The sequence below is a fragment of the Heterodontus francisci genome, chromosome 13, assembly GCF_036365525.1.
Source record: "Heterodontus francisci isolate sHetFra1 chromosome 13, sHetFra1.hap1, whole genome shotgun sequence".
Classification (NCBI taxonomy): Eukaryota; Metazoa; Chordata; class Chondrichthyes; order Heterodontiformes; family Heterodontidae; genus Heterodontus; species Heterodontus francisci.
This window is the reverse complement of record NC_090383.1, coordinates 4482239-4504644: the sequence shown is the minus strand read 5'-3', so window position 1 is coordinate 4504644 and position 22406 is coordinate 4482239. Positions and strand designations below refer to the sequence as shown.

General features: G+C 41.7%; 1 protein-coding gene and 1 long non-coding RNA gene across 7 annotated transcripts in view; one reads left to right on the top strand and one right to left on the bottom strand.

Moving 5' to 3' along the window:
• Positions 1-11499, top strand: part of LOC137376189 (uncharacterized) — a 92410-nt gene extending 80911 nt beyond the window's left edge. For both annotated transcript variants that reach the window (XR_010976148.1, XR_010976147.1), the window contains exon 3: positions 11081-11499. This is a non-coding gene — a long non-coding RNA (uncharacterized lncRNA). The remainder of the gene's footprint in view (positions 1-11080) is intronic.
• Positions 1-22406, bottom strand: part of meis1a (Meis homeobox 1 a) — a 239070-nt gene that overhangs the window by 5631 nt on the left and 211033 nt on the right. The gene's annotated exons all lie outside the window — the stretch shown is intronic.

The window sequence follows — 22406 nt, the reverse complement described above, 5'->3', positions numbered from 1 at the left end:
ACTGGAAACAGTTTATCTTTATTTACTATAAAACAGCTTCTTATAATTTGAAGACATCTATTAAATCTCCCCTTAACTTCCTCTGCTCTAAGGAGAACAACTCCAGCTTCTCCAGTGTCTCCACATAACTGAAGTCTCCCATCCCTACTACAAGAGCAAGTCAAAAACTGGGAATTCTGCGGCGAGTAACTCACCTCCTTGTGCCCCAAAGTCTTTCCACCATCTACAAGGCACAAGTCAGGAGTATGATGGAATACTCTCCACTTGCCTGGGTGGGTGCAGCTCCAACACTCAAGAAGCTCAACACCATCCAGGACAAAGCAGCCTGCTTGATTGGCACACCATTTACAAACATTCACTCCCTCCACCACCGACGCACAATGGCAGCAGTGTGTACCATCTACACGATGCACTGCAGCAACGCACCAAGGCTCCTCAGACAGCACTTTCCAAACCCACGACCTCTACCACGTAGAAGGACAAGAGCAGCAGATGCATGGGAACACCAACACCTGCAAGTTCCCCTTCAAGCCACACACCATCCTGACTTGGAACTATATCACCATTCCTTCACTGTCACTGGGTCAAAATCCTGGAACTCCCTTCCAAACAGCACTGTGGTTGTACCTACCCAACATGGACTGCAGCGGTTCAAGAAGGCAGCTCACCACCACCTTCACAAGAGCAATTAGGGATGGGCAATAAATGCTGGCCTGGCCAGCGACGCCCACATCCCATTAATTAATTTTTAAAAATTCCAATAAATCTCCTCTCCAATGCCTTGATATCCTTCCTATCGTGTGGTGCCCAGAATTGGAACACTCCAGCTGAGGTCTAACCAGTTTTGTATAGCTTTTGTACTCTATTGCAGATATCGTTTGTGGATATTTAAATGTAATCTTAAAGCAAGATAGTTCTTTTTGGATAGCTGTAGGACCATTCTGGTTTGTTTTATCTTCTGTCAGACAGTGGTCCAAGAACCAAAGGTAAAAGTAATTTGGGCAGAGATGTCAGACGATGGAGAAATATGTCAAAAATCTGCAATTCCTATGGCTTAAAAATACCATTGCACTTTTTTTAAATTGTGAAACATAAAGGTTTTTTTTTAAAGATTGGAGGAATTATTTTGCTGTGTGCTATGTGTAACAAAATTAGAAACACCTTTATAAAGAACAGGATTATGGTTTAGTTACACAGATCCCATGGAGGAAATCTTCACACATTCTGTCCAGGTTTTGAATTGTCCTGCTATTAAAATCTTTCAGCTAGAGAATTCCACTGCACGGAATTCCAAGGCCCCAGGTTAAAATGAGTGCCATTTTAGACAGAGGGTGCTTGAATGGTTTCTCCATTAGATGGTTACAGTGGAGGTCACAGTCAGAGCTCAAGGCGAAATGACATGTCATCACATCTTAAATATCACCACGGCCATATTGCTAATTCCTTTCTGACCCTAGTGGAGTTGGAGTTACGCGCAAAAAAATGTCACCCCCGCAATGCTTTTAAGAGTTCATAAATGTAATATTTAGCCTTTTTTTTGCTGTTGAGTCTGGTCTCGTTCCTGTGCTAGTCCTTTCAGACCATGCTTCTTCTATGGCTGAGAAGCCAGGCTAGTGCCTTGCTCACAATGCTCTGCTGATATCATTCCTGAGCTGAGACATAGATGTTGCTTTGTTTCATGTGCAGACTGAGAAAGGAAAACGACAGTCATTGGGTTATGAACATGACGATCACATTACAATTGCTCATGTTTTATCTGAAGTGTCAAACAAAAAAATAACAAAAGACGTCTCCCAAAATTTGGACTCTGCGGCCAATGTAGGGTCTTGGTGGAACTGAGCTGTAAGAAAGGTGATCAGGAATTCCCTCCCTAAACCTCTCCTCCTCTCTCCCCTCCTTTAAGATGCTCCTTAAAACCGACCTCTTTGACCAACCTGTCCTAATATCTCCTTATGTGGTTCGGTGTCAAATTTTGTTTGATAATGGCTCCTGTGAAGTGTCTTGGGATTACTACATTAAAGGTACTATATAAATGCAAGTTCTTGTTGTGTGCCAGTTTTATGGATTATAGCAACACTTCTACGTTCCCAGGCACGATGATCAGTCAGCAATGTAGGGAGTTTTTTCCCCGGAATGTTCTGCCCTAGTTATGACATATCAGCAGGAAGGGTCAACAGATTAATTCATTGGCAAGTGACTTGCTGTAACTAACACTGGAGATGCCCTGTCAGAAAAGCCTAAAGGATTACACTTAGAAGGTTAACAGCAGGTTTTCACATCCCGGTGGATAACTTTTCATTATAATCGTAACATGAAAAATGTATGAATTTCCAAAAATCTCATTCAATGCATTTTTTTCTGCACAAAGGCAGATTTACTTTTTGTTGCAATATAATATACAATTAGATTTACATGACAAACAACATACAACAGAAAAAGAACAACTGACAACATTAAACACTTGTAGTGTTAGTGTAAATGAATCCTTCAAACTATTGGATCATTCATTTTGATTTTGCCAGTCTAATAATAAACGATATATATAAAACAGATAAAAAGCAGAAAATGCTGAAAATGCTCAGCCAGTCAGGCAGCATCTGTGGAGAGAGAAACAAGAGTTAATGTTTGAGGTCAATGACCTGAAACGTTAACTCTGTTTCTCTCTCCACAGATGCTGCCCGATCTGCTGAGTATTTCCAGATTTTCTGCTTTTATTTCGGATTTCCAGCATCCACAGCATTTTACTTGTGTATGTAAACAGATAGTTGTGAGAATAGCAATACTAGGCTAAATTATACACTTTTTCTTTTAAATTTACTGATTAAAAAGGAACGCCACTGTTTCAGGTAAAGAGCCCAGACATGCAAGCAATGCAATGGTGGTTGTTCCTGATATGAATTATGTTTTGCGCAAAGCAAATTACACCTTGGTGCTAAATACGGAAAGTACCACTGGAATTGTCTGGCTGTGACTTGCAAAGATGACAATACCCTTTTATTGAATTATGAAGTGCTAAATGGCTCGACCGTGCCTTTTATCACACAGAGAACTACATTAATGTTAAAACAAAGAACAAGGCATATTAGAGGTACCCTTTAACAAGGGGGATAAGAAATAATGGGACTCAGTTGAGATACACTGTCCCCAAATCATAGAGTAGTACAGTACAGTAGACAGCCATTCAGCCCATCGATTCTGCACTGGCTCTTTCAAAGAGCATTTGAAATCTCCTTGAGGGTTCTGCCTGATTCTGGCTGTAATTCTGGAGGGACTCCAGCAGAATCCATTGGAAAAGAGGTCTCTACTGCTTCTGGGAGCTTGCGGTCTGCCATGCCAGAGGCAGAACCTCTGCCTACCCATTACAAAGCCTAAGATGCCAAGGGAGTGGAGCTGGGACAGAGGAGAGGAAGTGATTTCCTATTCAGGAATTCCCAATTCCTTCTCGCAGTCAGGACCTAATGTATTGCTGGAAGATGGCCCACTGTGGGTTCCACCAATAATAACAATGGGCAGCACAGTGGCGCAGTGGTTAGCACCGCAGCCTCACAGCTCCAGCGACCCGGGTTCAGTTCTGGGCACTGCCTGTGTGGAGTTTGCAAGTTCTCCCTGTGACTGTGTGGGTTTCCACCGGGTGCTCCGGTTTCCTCCCACCGCCAAAAGACTTGCAGGTTGATAGGTAAATTGGCCATTGTAAATTGCCCCTAGTGTAGATAGGTGGTAGGGAATATGGGATTACTGTAGGATTAGTACAAAAGGGTGGTGGATGGTCAGTACAGACTTGGTGGGCCGAAGGGCCTGTTTCAGTGCTGCATCTCTCAATGACTCTATAACAACTGGCATTTACACAGTGCCTTTAATGTAGCAAAACATCCCAAGGCACTTCACAGCACCATTTATGAAACAACATTTGACACCGACGCACATAAGGAGATATGAGGGCAGACGCCCAAAAACTCAGTCAAAGATGTAGGTTATTAAAGGAGAGAGGCAGAGAGGTTTAGGGAGGAAATTCCATGGCTTAGCACCCAGGCAGCTGATTGTATGGCTGTCAATGATGGAGTGATTAAAATCGGGGATGCACAAGGGGCTGGAATTGGAGGAGTGCAGCGATCTCGTAGGGCTGGAGCTGTAGGGAAGGGGGTGCAACCTCTCCTTCTGCCCCTCCTCCCCCATTGATAGACAGTGTTTGGAATATCTGCCTGTAAAGGACAGAAGAGTTCTGTCCATAGCGATGCATGTGCCCACTAGCCCCGTGTAAAGTAGGTACCCTCCTTCTGACCCTGCAAAATCCATCAGGGTTAGCACTGGAAACCACTGGCAAGTGTGATCCTGGAATTATTATCCTGATCATCTTCCTTGGATTCCCAGGGCCATTGTTTGGATCAATTCTAATTATCTCTCTTCTGCCACGGCTCAAAAGTTGTACTTTATATTTCTTTGCACTGCAGAATTTTGAAACGCAAATATTAATATTCATATTATGATACAATGAAACTGCCAATAGGCGTTCACGTTGCAGGGAATGGTAGCATAGTGGCTATGTTCCTAGGCTAGTTAGTAATCTAGATTTCTGGACTGATGGTCCAGCAATACGAGTTCAAATCGCATTATAGCCACTGGGGAGTTTAAATTCAATTAAAAAATAAATCTGGAATTAAAAAGCTAGTGTCCGTAATGGTGACCATGTAACTAATGGATTATCAGAATCCATCTGTTCCACTAATGTCCTTTATGGAAGGAAATCTGCCATCCTTACCTGGTCAGGCCTACAAACGCACAGCAATGTAGTTGACTCTTAACTGTCCTCTGAAATGGCCTAGCAAGACACTCAGTTAAAGGAAATCTGGGATGGCACAATAAATACTGACCCTGCCAGCAACACCCACATTCTACAAATGAATAACAAAGGGATTGTTGGGCTGGGAGCAATGAGAGCCCACAGCAGAGATCTGCCTGTATCTATTATTTTAAACTCTCCTCTTCCCACATTAAAAATATTCTCCTCAAAATGGCATTGAGAGCTAATGCAATCCTTGATGTGAATGACGTGTGCTGTAGAGAATTGTCTGCATTCAAGACAGAAAGGCTTGCATTTCTATAGCACCTTTTACTACCTCAGGATTTCCCAAAGTGCTTTACAGCTAATGAAGTGTACTCACTGTTATAATGTTGGAGTGTAGGCATGTTCATTGCTATTGGGGAGGTGGGGGACTTATATTTATGACTTTAATTAAATTTTCTTTTTTTCTTTCCAATTTTCTCCCCTTTCCTGAAGGTAACGGGGTGCTGATTGCTCTTTGTAACTTTTCCCAAGTGACCATTCTTCATGTCATGTCATTCATTGAGTATCGGTCGGCTATACTGTCCTCACCCAATAGCCCGTGGACAGGTACAAGCAATAATTAGGAAGGCGAATCGACTGTTGGTCCCTAGAGTGGCTGGAATACAAAGGGGTAGAAGTTATGATGCAGCTGTAAAAAGCTGTGGTTCCACCCCATCAGAAGTACTGAGTTCAGTTCTGGGATACATTGGCCTTGGACGGGGTGCAGTGCAGATTTAATAAAATGTTACTGGGGCTAAAAGGGTTAGATTATGAGGAGAAGTTGCATAGACTAGGCTTGTATTTCCTTGAATGTCGAAGATTAAAGGGTGAGCTAATCGAGGTGTTTAAGATGATTAACAGATTTGATAGGGTCGATAGAGAGAAACGGTTTCCTCTGGTGGGGGGAGTCCAGAACAAGGGGGCATAATGTTAAAATTAGAGCCAGGCCGTTCAGGGGTGATGTCAGGAAGGACTTCTTCACACAAAGGGTACAGAAAATCTGGAACTCCCTTCCCCAAAAAGCTGTTGAGGCTGGGGGTTAATTGAAAAATCTCAAAACTAGGATGGATAGATTTTTGTTAGAAATGGGTATTTAGGGTTACGGAATCAGGGCGGGTAGATCGAGTTAAGATTCAGATCAGCCACGATCTAACAGAATGATGGAACAAGCTGAAGGGGCCAAATGGCCTCTCCCTGTTCCTAACATCCACACAAGCCCACATTCAGCAGGAAGCAGTGGACAGCGATTAAGAATGGACAATTTTCCCTTCCCAAATCCAGGGATACTGAAGTTAGTTGTAGCTCCTGTACCACTCACTAACCAAGACCAATTTATTCATCACTGACTGGGGCTTGGACATGGTATATACTTGGGCTGTGTAGCTGCCTTAATCAACTGAGCTATCAGAGGAACAGAAATGAACTTTCCTACGAGGAGAACAAGAGCTAGGCTTGAAAAAAGGCCTGTACCTGATATATTAACAGCTTGCTGCAGGGAGAATCAAAGAGAAATACCATTTATATTCACTGAACTAATTCTTCTACTTTCACCACTGTCCTCATTCTCTTTAATTACCCTCTAAAGAACTCAACGATGCTTAACATTTCCAGTCAATCTGCAAAAAAAGATGCTTTCCTTTTTTAGTGTCTGCTGCGTCTACCTTCAAAATAAAAGTTGCGCAGAGACTTTATCAGTGCAGCAAGCAACCAGCCACACAGCCTAAAGAGGCTTGCTTCTTTTAACCCATGGATGTAAATACTAATACTTCTGATTTTAGTGTGTTAATTTATACCAGCTAAAAGTAGATGATGTCGGACTAAAATTTATACAGACAGGAACTCTCCAAAGCAATGTAGTCACTTGTTTGGGGTACTGTTCTTTGAAGCCATCATTATGCTCCAAAATACAGGCCAGATGGAGGTTTATATGCTGCTACAAAGCTTGCTATTCAAGCGACCGTCTTACACAGAATTTTTCAAAGTAGCAAGAATGTAGCAAAATGTCTGAATTTTAAAATGGTTGCAGCCAATAATCAGAGGTCAACCAAATGGAAATGGAAATTCACCAAGTTCCAAAAATGAATTTCCGACAGATTATTAGCCGGACACGGATTCTCACGCCCTTCAAAAATTGAAAGGGAAAATTTTCCTTTCAGTGATCAACACGATTGCAATTCAGACTGGGACAAATCTGGTTTCCATCTAGTGTGAACCCAATTACCAAGTTAAAACAAAACTCCTGTTCTCCCTTCCCCCATATCTGACCTGCCCTGCCCTGGCACTAAAGATGTAGTGACACAGCTTGCAGCCAGAGAAGTTAATGCAGGAGAACATGCCATTTAGCACCAGGCTAGGGTCTTCACCATGCAGACTATGTTTGGTGAAATGTAAAATCTTTTGTCTATTAATATTTTCAAAAAGGAAGTTCTTGCTTAAACACGAACAATAATTTAAAAAAAGACAAGTTGTATTTATATAGTACCTTCCGTGATTTAAGGATGCCTCCAAGCCAATGCAGTACTGTAAGGAACCTACGCAGTCAATCTGCGTGCAGCAAGCACTCACAAACAGCAATGAATTATATGGTCAGGTGATTTGTTTTCGTAACGCTGGTAGAGGGATCACTGTTGGTTCGGGCAGCTCCCCTGCTCTTCTTTGAATAGTGTCATGGGTTCTTTTACATCCTCCTGAATGGGCAGATGGGGCCTCTGTTTAACTGCCTCCTCTGAAAGACAATGCAGCACTCCCCCACTACTACACCTCTGACTCAGAGGTGAGGCTGCTAAGCCAAAGCTGACAGACTACAGAGTAGGTTGATAGGCGCCATTCATGAAACTTTCTAAATATTTACACTCACTCAGATTTGGATGCGAGAAATGGTGACATGTTCCTATTTTGCATTCCTTGTCACCATTCTGCAACGTGATGTTGGAAGCTCATTAGGCTTCGGGCCACAGCCTACTAATTTGAATAGAATTTAAATAAATTTTTTTTTAAACACAGCTCCCAGCGGGATAATATCAATTTAGTGAATGGTTGCAAGTTGGGCTCAATTGAGTTTGACATCATGCCCATTTATGTGTCACTAAGGAAAAGCTTGCTTGGCCCAAGATGATAGGAATTACTATTTATAGGCTTTGAATTTTACTGTAAAGATCGGGAGTGCCATACAGGAATTTTTTGTCTTCTTTCTTTTGCTGTTTTTCACTTTTTGTGTTTCTATTTTTTGGCAAGGCCCTGAATCTCTCTAATGCTATCTTTCTGGGTCAAAAGTTAGCCATCTATTCTGTTATCAGAGTCAGGTATAGAGAAGGGTGGCACAGTTGATCCCAAAGTGCAAAGGAATGGTGTACAAGGGAAGACTGACCAACCTGGGTGGGTTTTTTCTCTCTTAAAAAAAGGACTGAGAGGGGATATGATAAAAATATTTAAAATTGTGAAATGATAAGACAAATTGGAGCCAAGTAAGCTTTTCTACTGTGTACAGAATTAAAGCCCAAAGGGTCATATTCACAAAATAAGGATCACAAGAGTAAACAGGAAATACAGGATGCACATTTTTCACTAAAAGAGTGCTAAATGTGTGAAACAGATTACCAGCGTGAAACAAGAAGCATAAATGGTTTCAATAAGGAACTAGATATGTTTCTCTTAATTAACAAATGGGATTTCGGGTTATTAGAGATTCACCAATGAGATACTGTGGGAGGTGGGTGAGTAGGACTGAAGCTTTTCTCCTACCTGAAGCTGTTACTATATGAAAGGGCGGATAAGTGTCCTGCTCACAGATCCCTTCCAATGTCACTCTGAGCTGGTCAACAGGAAGCACTGTAATCCAAAATAAACTCTTTCTTCAGCTTTCTACTCTCACTGTTGAGAACGTATCTGGCTTCTATTCAAAACTTCTGCACCACAAAATGACTGAACTCAGCTTTCCAGGGGAATAGGAGAGACCAAATCTACATCCTTCTAATATGCTTCACAAGACTGTAGTGTCCTATGCCCTACAACCCCGCACGACCTTCTCAAGCACGTTCCTTTCTTTTAACTACTTTTCTAAATAATCAAAAGAAGCAAACAATAGAAATACTGGAAGAGAAATCAATGCTCCACTTGGAGAAGATTAAATAAATAGCCTTTTCATTTATCGGAGATCAAAGGTTCTTTCGGGAATGGTCACATTGTTGAGACTTGTTAAAACCGGGCGGATATCAGTGCCCTGGCAGTTCAGTGAGTTTACTCAACTGTAAAGACCAGGAAGTTCCCAGGTTCAGGCTGCTTTGTGCTGCATCAGCTCATCTCAGCCAGAGTGGCGGTAGGGGTGGTAAAATTGATCTCAATGCTTCAGCGATAGGAAAAAGAAATTGAGAATGTTTCTACCCCTGATTGGTATCCACTGACCCCAGCCAGACATGCACGCACGTGGACGGGAGATTAGCCCTGGCTCTGAGGCCTCCACAATTGAAAGGCTTGCCAATACTCACGAATAATGGTCATCAAGCATGTGACCAGTGCCCATGGATCTATACCCTGGCAAGGAGTCAACAATGACAAGGGATGGAGGAAGCAGGTAACATAAAGAGAAATAGTATTTTAAAAAACTTTATTCTTCTAGATCACTCTACCCTAAGCAATGAGTTGACTACAACAGATGTAGCTAGCTGGTATGATGGAGGGACAGAGGTGCATAAAGCTCGTGTTCAGCTAGGATGAAGGTGACATGAGGAAGCATTTTTTAAAATTGCAGTGAGTTGTTGTGATCTGGAATGCGCTGCCTGAAAGGGCAGTGGAAGCAGATTCAGTCGTAACTTTCAAAAGGGAATTGGCTAAAATACTTGAAGGAAAAAAATTTGAAGGGCTATGGGGGTTAATTGGATAGCTTTGCCACAGAGCTGGCATAGGCATGATAGGCTGAATGGCCTCCTTCTGTGCTGTATCATTTTATGATTCTACATGTTCTACCTAGTGCACAATGACCTACAGGGATATCAATCATTTGCAATGTGCTACCAGTAGTACCAACCTTCATGCCACATGATCCTGCCAGCCACATGTAGAAGACACCACGAGAGTCAATCACTACGTCATCCACCGTTACATTAAGGAGTGAAAGTCATGCTTCGATACACAGCTACTTACATTCCCCTCAGATATACAGGCTGCTACATTTGTACCAAACTGTTGGGTTTCCCACACCACAAGGCTTCACTGAATGTACATAGGTAGCCATTGATACACACATTAACAATGCTACGGCAGACCTCACCAGGATGGGATATTGCTCTATAAACGTATAAATGGTTTGTGACCGTCACCACAAAATGCACATTTAGCAGGGAGCATGCATAATGTATTTATTCTGAGACGATCCAATGTGACCTAGTTCTTTAGTAGGATGAGGGTTGGTAGTTTTGTTGTTCAGAGTTACAGGCTAATTGATGAACCTGTGGCTGACGGCACCTGTAGCCCAGCCAGTACCAGGTATAAGAATACATAAAACCAAGAGCCTCACTGGGGAAAAGATCTGAGCTGCTAAAGTAGCACTTCAAATGTTTGGAACAAAAGGAGATTCTGTAAATACACAGCAAGCCTGTCCACAACTGCAAAGAGAAAAGATAGTTTAACATTTCAGGTGTCGATCTTTTGCCATATCTGTTCTGTCGAAGGATATGCACCCAAAACACCCATTGCCGACATATTGAACTGTTGCCCTGAGAGATCCAGGCTGGTGGCATCACAACCATTTACACTGCCTCAGCTGAAACCATGGAATGGCTTGTTAACCTTGACAGTGAACTATAGCTGCTTCCCCAGCCATACAAATATATATATACCCAAAATAGAAGCCTCGTTTTTCAGATGCTAACTGGCCTGGAGTTTATTTTCAGCACTTCATAAGCAATGTTGCATCAGTGGTGACTCAGTTGGTTGCACTCTCACCTCTGATACCAGAAGGTTGTGGGTTCGAGTCACACTCCAGGACTTAAGCCCAAAATTTAGACTGACATACCAGTGAGCACTGTTGGAGATGCAGTCTTTTGGATGAGACCCTGTCTGTTCTCTAAGGTAGATATAAAAGATCCCATTGCATTATTTTGAAGAAGAGCAGCAGAGTTATCCCAGTTCTGATGAAAGGTCACAGACCTGAAACGTTAACTCTGTTTCCGTCTCCACAGATGCTGCCTGACCTGCTGAGTATTTCCAGCAATTTCTGTTTTTATTTCAGATTTGCAACATTTACAATTTTTCAATTTACAGCTTCAGTGCTTGGACTGGTCCTCACACTACATCCCATGAAGGTGGATAAAACTGCAACAGTAAGCTGCTTGCTACAAAATATTCCTATTGACAGAGACGTCACTGTAAACTTGAATCAGTATCAGGTTGTGAACACAAGAAATAGGAACAGGAGCAGACCATATGGCCCATCGAGTCTGCTCTGTAGAAGACCACAAGGACCACCTGCAGAAAAAAAGCCACTGCAACCAAGGAAATCGATGTGGGAGATGGTGTCATTGCAGAAAAGAACCATCGTAATTAATCACATTTAATTTTGTATTGGACATAAATACTGGTAGTTGTTGTAGCTGTTACGTTTTGGTTACAAATTGCACACCATACAATTGGTCTACTTTAAAAAATATATAATTCCTTTTCTGCACAAGAAAATGACAGACACGATACAATAAAAAAAATTATTTTACTTCTTGACTGAGTCTTTAATGGGTTTTTGTCACCATTGCGATTTGTGTCATTCTGCATGCTGCTTACTCCTAGTTGAGGGGTGAGCAGTGATGGTTAACTGATGAACCAACTGCTAATCTAACATCTGTGATTCAAAATGTGTTCTACCTTCATCTTCAAATAACTTTGATATATCTTCATTAGTGCCAAGAATGCCTTGTGTTGAAGATGCTGTGGGCAGGGATCTGAAGCAGTGCCAGAAGGCACTCATGTAGGGTTTATAGAATAGCAGCTGATATTACTGTCAGCCTACTTCTGTGCAAACTACTGCTGAAAGTCATTATCCCCAATGCCTACTGATCTGACCAAATGTAGAACACTGGGCCTCTTCAATAGTTGCTGTCTAAGCATTCTCCAAATGAGTTAAATACAGTTTTTATTGCTTCGTGCATTTTAGATCCTAAATCATTCATGGCAGCAGCAACAGTTACTCTGACAGTTTTGACCATGATCTCCATTATGGTGATTCCATATCCGTCCTTCAACTCCATATTAAGCCTGGCTAATATAATATAATCTGATACTGATGAAGGGTCACTGATCTGAAATGTTAACTTTGCTTCTCTCTCCACAGATGCTGCCAGACCTGCTGAGTATTTCCAGCATTTCTTGTTTTTATTTCAGATTTCCAACATCTGCAGTATTTTGCTTTTATTAAACCTGGCTAATTTGATACTGGGAGATTCATTAATTTCTCTGTGATTATTTGTGTTTTTATTGATATCTTTAACAACACAGATGCAAAGACAACACCCATATAAGTCCTTCAACAACAAGGCAACAACTTGTATTTATATAGCACTTTGAATGCAGTAAAACGGCCCTAGGCGCTTCACATGACCAATTATCAAACAAAATTTGACACTGAGCCACATAAGGACATTAAGACAGGTAACTGAAGAGAGTAAATTTCAAGGAACGTCTTAAAAGAGGAGAGATAGATAGAGAGGCAGGGAGGTTGAGATCGGGAATTCCAGAACTTAGCACCCTGGCAGCTGAAGGCCCTGCTGCCAATGGTGGAATGATTAAAATCATGGATGCTCCAGAGGCCAGAATTAGTAGAGCACAGAGATCTTGGAGGGTTGGAAGAGATTACAGAGATAGGGAGGGGCGAGGCCACAGAGGGAATTGAAAAACAAGGATGAGAATTTTAAAATTGAGGCGTTGCTCAACCGGGAGTCAATGTAAGTCAGTGAGCACAACGGAAATGGTAAACGGGGCTGGATGTGAGTTAGAACACAGGCAGCAGAGATTTGGATAATCTCATGTTTACGGGGGGGGGGGGGGGGGGGGGGTAGCCAGGAGTGCATTAGAATAGTCAAGCCTGGAGGCAACAAACGCATGGACAAGGGTTTCAGCAGCAAGTGGACTAAAGCAGGGTGGAGTCAGACAATATTCCAGAGGTGGAAATAGGCAGTTTCAGTGATGGTGTGCATAGTTCAGCTGGAAGCTCATCTTGGGGTCAAATATGAAACTAAGGGTTGTGAATTGTCTGGCTCAGCTCAGACAATTGCCAGGGAGAGAGATGGAGTCAGTGGAGAGGGAACAGAGTTTGTGGTAGCAACTAAAGACAATGGCTTCCATTGGTCTTCCCAATATTTAGTTGGAGGATATGTCTGCTCATATGGAGAAAGCCATATATTGATCCTTGGGGAGAAAGATTGCATTCTTGCCTTGCTTTGGTGATCCTTATCAAGCCATAATACTCCTTCCAGACCTCCTCCCCAAGTTCTCATGTAGACTGTTACTTTGACCCAGTGTTTGATGTGTTGCCATGCTCTATGTGTCTGGTATATTATGAGCTGCCTACTAAACCAAAAAAATTATCACAGTTTGAGAATACTAAGGTAGATTTTCCAAGGCTTGGCTTGTGATGAAGGATCTCACACATAATGGGAGTGCATCAGAAATCCGTGGGCCTGTTGCCCATGATTTGCCATCGAAATCACTGCTATGAGTAAGGACTCAAAATGTATCGTACACTCAATACCTTCAGGTTGCGGTCAATGAAACGGCCCTGCCTAACAATTTGTTGAGTCAGTTCTGCTAAATGAAGGAAACATTCATTACTTTTACCAAGTAAATAGCTTGTTAATCATTTGAGAAGTTTGAACAGGGCATTATTATTACGGTTGCGTTATGATTGGCCAGTTGGTCTTTTATTTCCCCTAGCAAATTCTTGTTACACCAAATCATCCACAGCAAAATCATGTGAAAGTTCCATTTTGCAAAGAATGCAATTAACCCTTTTCAACAAACAATAGGAAGCCTGGCTTTTAATGATTTTTATTCAATGGAAACCATAATGCGCCTGAGAACCATTTCAATTGAGCAATGTCTTCCTGTGTTCAATTTGGCAGCTATGATATAATGGGAGTGAAAGTCCACTGTTACACAACTACTCTGGAGTTTTTGTGGCTTTTCCATGGAATTTTGGGTGGGTTATCACATGAACCTCCACAGAAAGTAAGGGCAAATGAATTTGTTTATTTTTAAAAAATTTATACAAAACTTTTTGTGGCCTCTTCATTTTTCTTGATCAGAGTCTCCTGTTGCTCCAGGCTTTTCCATACTTTTAAAAACCTCCGCGAGGAACTGGGAAGAACTTGAGATGATATCAAATTGTTAACCATTTGGCATGGAGCAAGGCTTGAAGAAAATGTCAACCGCAACATGCAATATAAAAATGAAATAAAATGGCAAACAGCCAAGGAAAATAATAAGGCAGCTCCTTTTGTTAGAATGTATCCTTGTATTAAACAACAATATGGATACGCTTAAAACAATACTTACTTAAAAACATGAGAAATAGGAGCAGGGATAGGCCATTTGGTCCCTCGAGCCTGCTCCGCCATTCAATAAGATCATGGTATATCGGATTGTGGCCTTAGCTCCACTTTCCTACCATCCCCACCATAACCTTTGACTCCCTGGTAGATCAAAAATCTGTAACTCAGCGCTGAATATATTCAATGACCCAGCCTCCACTGCTCGCTGGGGAAGAGAATTCCAAAGATTAATGACCACTTGATTTGAAACTGTGCCCCCTTGTTCTAGATTCCCCCATGAGGGGAAACATCCTCTCAGCATCTACCCTGTCAAGCTCCCTCAGAATCTTACATGTTTCAATAAGATCACCTCTCATTCTTCTAAACTGCAATGAGTATAGGCCCAACCTTTACTCATAAGACAACCCCTTCATCCCAGGAATCAGTCGAGTGAACCTCCTCTGAACTGCTTCCAATGCAAGTATATCCCCCCTTAAATAAGGAGACCAAAACTGTACACAGTACTCTAGGTGTGATCTCACCAATGCCCTGTACAGTTGTAGCAAGACTTACCTACTTTTATACTCCATCCTCCTTGCAATAAAGGCCAACATTCCATTTGCCTCTCTAATTACTTGCTGTACCTACATGCTAACTTTTTGGATTCATGTACAAGGACACCCAGATCACTCTGTACTGCAGTATTCTGCTGTTTCTTTCCATGTGAATAATATACTGCTTTTCTATTCTTCCTGCCAAGTGGACAACCTCACATTTTCCCACATTATACTCCATCTGCAAAATTTTTGCCCACTCACTTAACCTATCTATATCTCGTTGGAGACACTTTGTGTCCTCCACACAACTCGCTTTCCTACATATCATCGCATCATCAACAAATATGGCTATAATACACTCGGTCCCTTCGTCCAAGTCATTAATATAGATCATAAATAGTTGAGCCCCCAGCACTGATCCCTGTGGCACTCCACTATTTACAGTTTGCCAACCTGAAAATGCCCCATTTATCCCGACTCTGTTTCCTGTTAGTTAGCCAATCCTCTATCTATGCTAATATATTACCTCCAACACCATGAGCTCTTATCTTGTGTAGTAACCTTTTATGTGGCACCTTATCGAATTCCTTCTGCAAATTCAAATACACGACATCAACTGGTTCCCCTTTATCCACACTGCATGTTACATCCTCAAAGAACTCTAATACATTTGTCAAACATGATTTCCCTTTCATAAAACATGTTGACTATGCCTGATTGCATTATGATTTTCTAAATGTCCTGCTACTACTTCCTTTATAATACATTCCAGCATTTTCCCAATGACAGATGTTAGTCTCAATGGCCTATAGGTCCCTGCTTTCTGTTCCCCCGCACCCACCCACCTACCCCTTCTTGACTAGAGGTGTTACATTTGTGGTTTTCCAATCCGTTGGGACCTTGCTAAAATCTAGGGAATTTTGGAAGATTACAACCAATGCATTCACTATCTCTACAGCCACTTCTTTTAAGGCCCTAGGATGCAGGCCATCAGGTCCAGGGAACTTGTCAGCTCTAGTCCCATTAGTTTTCCTAGTACTTTTTTCCTCTAGTGATCATGATTGTTTCAAGTTCCTCCCTCCCTTTAGACTCTTGATTTTCTGCTATTTTTGGGATGCTTGTTGTGTCTTCTACTGTGAAGACAGATACAAAATACCTGTCCAAAGTCTCTGCCATTTCCTTTTCTCCACCATTATTAATTCCCTAGTCTCATCCTCTAAGGGACCAGCACTTACTTTAGCTACACTTTTCCTTTTTATATATTTGTAGAAGCTTTTACTGTCTGTTTTTATATTTCTTGCTAGTTTACACCCATACTCTCAATTTCTCTCTATTATTTTTTAAGTCATCCTCTGGTTTCTAACATTTTCCCAATCTTTGGCCTACCACTAATCTGTGCAGCATTGTACACCTTTTCTTTCAAGTTGATACCATCCTTAACTTCCTTAATTAGCCACAGATGATGCCGCCTTCTCATAAAGTCTTTCTTTCTCTATGGAATATATCTTTGTTGAGAGTTAGGAAATATCTCCTTAAATGTCTGCCACTGTTTCTCTACTGTCTTACCTTTTAATTTATCTTCCCTGTCCACTTTAGCTAATTCTGTCTTCATTCCCTTGTAATTGCCTTTATTTAAGTTTAAGACACTAGTTTCAGACACAAACTTCTCACCCTCAAACTGAATCTTAAATTTTTATCATGTTATGATCACTCTTGCCTAGATGATCCTTTACTATGAGGCCATATATTAATCCTGTCTCATTACACATTACCAGGTCTAAAATAGTCTGCTCCTGACTTGGTTCCAGAACATATTGTTCTAAGAAACTGTGCCTAATACACTCTGAACTTATCCTCCAGGCTACCTTTGCCAATTTGATTCACCCAATCTATATGAAGATTAAAATCACCCACAATTATTGCAGTACCTTTCCTATGAGCCCCCATTATTTCTTGATTTATATTCTGTCCTACAGTGCAGCCACTATTAGGGGGCCTATAAATTACTCCCAGCAGTGACTTCTTTCCTTTGCTATTTCTTATCGCCACCCAAACTGATTCTACACTTTGATCTTCCGAGCCAAGATCATTTCTCACTACTGTATTAAACTCATCCTTTATTAATGGAGCTAACCCACCTCCTTTTGATCTCTTCCTATCCTTCTGAAATGTCAAATACCCCTGAATATTTAGTTCCCAGCCTTGCTCACCTTGCACATCTTTGTAATGGCTTTCATATCATATCCATTTATTTCCATTTGTGCTATCAATTCATCCATCTTATTACAAATGTTACGAAGGTTTAAATAAAGTGTCTTTAATTCTGTCTTTTTACTATTTTTCCCTATTCTGACCTTATTTGTGGTGCACTCACATGTTTGTATCTTCTGTCCCTTCCTGTCACACTCTGGTTATCATTACCTATATCACTACCCTGCACTATTGCCTTGCTATTCCTCACTAACTTTCTAAATTTCCTCCCATTTGACCCCTCCACCCCCTCCACCAATATTTAGTTTAAAGCCCTCTCTACAGCCCTAGTTATATGATTCGTCAGGTCCCTGTGTGGTTCAAGTGGTCCATCCCAATGGTACAACTCCCTCTTTCCCCAGCACTGGTGCCAGTGCCCTATGAATCGAAACCCATTTCTCCCACATCAATCTTTGAGCCATGCATTCAACTCTCTGATCTTATTTACCCTATGCCAATTTGCTCGTGGCTCAGGTTTATTACCTTTGTGGTTTTGCTTTTTAATTTAGCCTCTAGCTGCTCATACTCCCTCAGCAAAACCTCTTTCTTAGTCCTACCTATATCATTGGTACCCGCATGGACCACGACAACAGGATCCTTCCCCACCCACTCCAAGTTCCTCTCCAGCCCCAAGTAGATGTCCTAACTCTGGTTTGGGATTCACCCTCTTGGCTGCAGAGAACAGTATCTATCCCCCTAACTATATTGTCCCCTACCACTACTACCACATTCCTCTTTACTCCCCCAACTTGAATGGCCCCCTGCAACATGTTGCAGTGGTCAGTTTGCTGAGCCTCCCTGCAGTCCCTGTTCTTATCCACACAAGATGCAAGAACCTCAAACCTGTTGGACATGTGCAAGTATAACCTTTTGGATCCCATTACCTGCCTCATTCGTAATGACACCCTCCTGTCCCTGAGAACAGACTAAATTGGAAGTCCTAGCTTCAGGGGCGTGACTGCCTCCTGGAGTAAAGTGTCCAGGAAATTTTTCCCTCTCCCAGATGCATTGCAGCAGCTGAATCTCAGACTCCAGCTCATCAACTCTGAGCCAAAGTTCCTCAAGCTGCAGACACTTACCGCAGATGTAGTTTGCTGTGGATCACACAGGTGTTCAACTCCCACATGCTACAGCTGCAACACATCACCTGCCCTGCCATCTTTATTGTCTTTTAACTAATTAGGTTTCAAGTTTAGAAATATTACTGAATAATTTGTAGTTATATGAAGTAGTTTAACTCATTAAGCTACAAACTGAATACAGTATTTACATCTCTCCAGTACCAGTTTAAACTACTGCCCCAGTTTATAAAGGAAAAGAAACCTTAAAACTCAGTAACCAATCAACTACCTGCTCACCTAATTAATGCCTTCAGCTCTCACTGTCTCTGGCTCCCTCTCTTGGATCACTGCTTGTTCTGTAAAAGACCTGAACAGCACCTCCTCCCTCACTGCACTAAATTCCCACACATAGCAAATTCCCAAATGAAGCGCTCATTCAAACTGGATATCGTGCTACTACTTTGTGCATTAGCAAAACCTCTTGTATTTATACTAACTGGAATTCCAGAGACCTGAGTCAGGCCCTGCTGACTAGGGAACTAGGTACCTAATTAACTAAGTGTGCAGCTGACACTAGCAGGCAGCTTGTTTACCACTAAGACGGAAAGAAACTACAATTTAATCTTAAATTTAAGTTAAATGCTAAATGCAAACTACACTAGATTTTAGAAAAAGAGATTAACCCTTGAAGTTCCCACACTTACCAAATTTACGAGTTAAAGATTCTGCCGCGCAGCACTCAGTCGAGCAGAACTTTGTACTACTTACTTCATGCGTTAGCTTGCTTTAGGCCGAATGTTGAAATGTTTTCCTCAAGTTTGCAAGATATTTATGGATGTGGAAGGCCATTCAGCCTATTTTAGCTCATCCATCCAGGGTGACCCTAACAAACAACTGATTCATAACAAATTTCAGAGTCTTTTCCAAGTGTTGATGATTTCTTCTGTGAAGAAGCATTTCCTAATATTAGTGTCAGGTTTTCCAATTTGCTAGTTTTAAACCTATAGGTCCTTGTCTGAGCTGCACAATTTAATTTATACTCATTTGGTGAATTTACTTTTTCCATACCATTTATCACCTTCCCCTAAAAAAAAAAATCACCTCTCAGCCACCAAGGCAGAAAGGTCACATCATTCTAGTCCTTTCTCAGATTTCAGATCTCTAACACTCGGCTTCTCTGCACTGCCTCCAATGCCCCTGTGTCTCAGTGACCAGGAATAGGCACAGTACCCAAGGTGTGGCCTGACCAGAGCACCAGACAGTTTAATCATGGATTCGTCTGACTTGTATTCTATTGTGTTGGCAGTACTGTTCAAGGTTCCATTGTTTTTGTTGCCTGCTGCTCTGCATGGATGGAGCAGGTTGCGTGTTGAGTCTCCTTGTACTTCAAGATGTCTTTGAATGTCATTATTAGTTATTTCATCACCATTCATGGAATTTGTGTGTTGTCCATTTTCTGTGTTGTAATTTCCTAGCCAGTTCGCCATTGTTTTTGTTGCCGGGGTGGTGGTGTGGGGGAGGGGGGGGGGGGGGGGGAGGGGGGGGGTGTGGTTGTGGCGCGAACAATATTCTTTTTTAAATTCCAAGGCAGTCGCATAATTCAGTGACTCACCACCAAAGGTTTGTCCAAATGTGCTGTCTCTATACAACTTCTAAAATTTACATCAATGTGCCTCCTTCTTAGAGATAGTCAGTACAAACTTGCTACTGGTCTTGCCTTGTTTAGCAGTAGTGCTAAACTAGGCTCAGCTATACACCCAATATGGTAGCATAGCCTGCTGGCATTCCCTGTAACACTCAGACATGCATAACAGTCATAAACATATCAATGTGTCCCACTGAGTTTACAAAGATAATTGCTCAGTAAAGAGATCATTCAGCCAATCTAGCTTATCCACCCACAGAAACTGCATCTAACTATCCCTTGAACAATTCCAGAGTTTTCTTTGCAACTGTCAGCTCCCTACAGAGGCCCTTTCCAGTCACTGATCATTCCCTGTGTCAGAGAGCTGCCAACTCTCCTGAATTGGCCTGGAGGTTCCTGAAATTAAAGATTCATCTCCAGGACACTGCTGCAAGCAACACGTGAGGGGAAAATCATCGGGCCATTAAAAAAGAAATTGATCGTTCTTTTTCAATTTCTTTGATTGTCTGTTTACTAGACATAAAAATATTGGAGATAGCACAAAAAGGCTGTTTTACTGAGAGTCAAGAAACATCCGATCGAGTAACCATGGGGGATTTTTTAGGCCCCGATCGGGGGAGAGCATGGAGGCCCTGGGGTCATTTTCTGAGAGGCGAGATTGGGGGGTGGGTGGCATTTGGAGAGTGCTGCAGTTGGAGGCAGCTGGTCACGTGATGAATCCTCCAGAAATGCATTTCGCCAAAGTTGGCAACCCGAATGCTTCTGGATACCAAACACAAACTTGACATTTACCAGTTTTCATTTGTGACTCCTTGTCCTTAGAGTGCCACAGAATTAAGTTATCTATTTTGCTTTTACTTCTATAAGTTTCCCTCTTATTCCCCTCCTTCAAACCTAAAATGCTCAAAATTTTCCAGCCTTCCACCAACACTTTCAACTGCCTCTTCCTGTAACTCAGTCCTCTGACATTCGGGACAAACCTTGGCACAGCTTCCAGTGCCTGAATATTTCCCACATGTCTGAGTGACTAGAACTGAACACAATACTTAAGGTGCAGTCTTAATAGAACATAGAAGCACAACATGATGGCCTCAGATCTCTACCCTACTGATTTATAATCCAATGGAACAATTAAATATATAATGGCAAACTACCAATGACCATTATTCTGTAGGAAGTGGAGTAAATACTTAATTTGCAGGATTTCAGAAGGACTAGATTACACAAGAACGCAACTTGCATTCTGACATTATAGAACTCAGTTATATCAATTTCAGTGAAGTGAAATATACTGTTGAGCATTCATTTTGGCCACTTCTGTCCCTTCAAAAGGTTGCTTTATTTTCCTTCCTTTTTAAGTTTCCTTGGGGAGATGGTGGTGTAGTGATAATGTCACTGAGCTAGTAATCCAGAGGCTAATGCCCTGTGGGCTTGGGTTCACATCCCACCAAAGCACCAACGTAATAAATTCAATTAATTAATAAAAATCTGGAATTGAAAGCTAGTTTCAGTAATAGTGTCATGATACTATCATGGATTGTCATTAAAACCCCATTGGTTCACTACTGTCCTTTAGGGAAGGGAATCTGCTGTCCTTACCTGGTCTGGCCTACATGTGACTCCAGACCCACAACAATGTGGTTGACTCTTAACTGCCCTTTGAAATGGCCTGCCAAGCCACTCAGTTCATGGGCATTTAGGGATGGGCAACAAATGTTGGCCTTGCCAGTGACACACATATCCCATGAAAGAAATTTGCCTTTATATAGCGCCTTTCACATGCTCAGAACACCCCAAAGAACTTCACAGCCAATGAAGTACTTTTAAAATGTAGTCATTGTTGCAATGTAAAAAGAACAGCTGCCTATTTGAGCACAGCAAGGTTCCACTGACAGCGATCAGAGAATGACTAGATAACCTGCTTTGGTGCTGTTGGTTCAACATCTCATCTGAAAGGCAGTGCCTCTGAAAGTGCAGCATTCCCCCAGTACTGCACTGGAGCAGAGTCTAAATTTTGTGCTCAAGTCTCTGGAGTGGGTCTTGAACTTACAACTGTCTGACTTAGAGAAGAGTGTGCTACTGCTGAGCAAAGACTGCCTGCAGAGAAGTAAATGAACTCCTATCTGCATATCCCTGTGACAGCATGGTTGAGAAGATACTTTTACTGCTTAGGAAGCACTTTTAATCTTTTAATTTATGACCTTTCATTGACAGTATTTGAAAAATATATGACTTACAGGCCACTGGGGAACTTTGAAAACTATATCTGTGAAAATGCTATGTTCCCCATTGGACGTGCCTATGAAGGCTTGTATCAGCAACAGCATATAAGGACAGTTCACTCCTGGCTTGCGTTGACTCCAGAAAGATGGTGTGGAAGTTTGAGAACATATGGGCTATGGGTGCTACAATTGAGATCCAACCAGCCAATGTGCCACAAGTTTTAGGATGCAATTTTTTAAATGTTAATCACTCTTAAAAAGCAAATATCTGTATATTTGATTGCAACTGGAGAAGAATATCTATTTTTGAATGAAAATCCATTAATATTTAACGAAG